Genomic DNA, 2,020 nt, shown 5'->3' on the forward strand with positions numbered 1-2,020 from the left:
GGCGTTACCGCTGTCTGCTTGGCGGTGGGATGATTGAAAACAGCGCCAATCAGATAAGCGAAATGTCCGCGCTTTCAATGCGAACAGCATTGCCAATCGGGCGAGTAAGTCATGAAAGTAGTAACCCTCTTTGTTTACTTCTTCTCTCGCTGAATTGAATAAGATATTAAAATAATTCATCATATAGTAATTAAAATCAGTGTTTATTTAAAGTTGGGTGTTTCGTTTAGGTTGATTTTTGTACTGGAATTGTAAAATAAAATTGATTTATGCGTTTGGGTAGGAATTCGTATGTAAGTATGACCAATTATTTTTTTACTTTTTAGTTCCTCTTTGTTTTTTGAAGTCGGTTCTTTTTTTATTTGAAAATAATTTATTGTCTTTAACATTCAAAATATTTCCTTCCAGAAAAGCACCGAAGTCCAGTTAATTTATTTATTCGGCTTCATATTTTTTTTCAACCAAAGAAAATAGAATAGCTCTTGGATTCGTACTGTATCTTCACGCAGTTAGTGGATTTATACCACATTTTCCCATGTCTGGCTAAGAAAAACAAAACTGTGCGGTATTTTTCAAACGAACCGGTGTTGGGTTGACCTGCCCACCATAACTTTCTGTCCTGAAGCGAGGCACAAAGCCCTCCACCTGTTCGTCGTCGAAGCAGCAGGTAATCCAAATGTAACCGTCTTTGTTTGTGTTAATTAAAAGAGTAGCTTCATTCCACTCGAATTGAGGTACCAACAAGTAAACAAATGCTTGACAGAGGAGAAGGATGCCTCAGAGTGGAATTGGTCTAAGACCAACTTAAATTTTAAGATTGGTTCTCATCTAATCACAACAATAAGAGAACCATCCTCATCCGTTCTTTTCATATTTCATTCATGTTAGTGCAAAAAGGGATGTATGGGAGCATGCTGTTGTTGCAGAGTCGGTCTTAGCTGCACAGCTTGGTGCAATCTGCCATTTGAAAAGACCCCCACCATTATCTTTGCACATCTAATCAATAAAAATAGGAAAAAATAATAAAATGAAATAAAATCAACCTATCACTACCTCCTTTTTTTTTCCAATTCGGTAGTACGATCATACCCATCAAAGAAACCCTAAAGACTACGAAATTAAGTATAGTTAAATTTTAAAATATGTTTTAATAATAAAACTAAAATGTACAATTTCACCCTTTTGAAATCATTCTGCTTTCTTTCTTTTGTCCAGATGTCCCTTATTCTAAAGGGAAATATTTTGTTTTGAAAGTCTTTTGTTCAAAAATATTTTTTTTTCAAAATAAAACTTGGTAGGTAACTTTTAAGTCGTAAAACGAAATACGGCCAAAAATGTATTAATGTGAAAGGTATAGATACGTAGGGAAAGGAATGTTTGTGTTACCTGCATACGGCAGTCAACTATTGGCCTACATTTTATTTTATTTTTTCATAACCGCCGTGTTTTGTGCCAACACACATAACTTACATAAACACACATTAGAGTCTTATTACATCATTCTTTGCCCCTTTGTTTAGAATAGGCACTTCCATATTGTCTTGAGAAGTGTTTTGTCTCATTTCTTTAAAAATCGAATTTTTCGATTATTTGTTTGTTTTGCGAATGTAAAAGAACTATTGAATCTATAGACTTTGTTTTTGGCTTAAATGAAATCCAATTATATTTACTGCAACAGTTTATCCAGTTTTGTTTCTTGTAGAGTAGGAATTTATTTCGATATTTCACCTAAAATGTGATTAAAGCATAATTTTTTCATTTTTCGCGAAAAATGGCCAATATTTAAAGTACGTTATCTCCTAAACTATTGGTCGTACAGAGCGCTACTTTAACTGAAATCGTTCACAGTTTAATGTACTTTGAAACTAGCATTTACAGCTAGCGTCACAGGTTGCATGGTTTAGGAATTAAAAAGGAAAAACTAAAAAAAGCCCGAAAATTTCTCAGTTGTTCGCGAATTACGCAGCGAGGACAGGTTTTTCAAAACTGCAAACTTAGGTTTATACTACTGTAACTGATC

Source organism: Uloborus diversus, chromosome 1 (genome assembly GCF_026930045.1).
Source record: "Uloborus diversus isolate 005 chromosome 1, Udiv.v.3.1, whole genome shotgun sequence".
NCBI lineage: Eukaryota > Metazoa > Arthropoda > Arachnida > Araneae > Uloboridae > Uloborus > Uloborus diversus.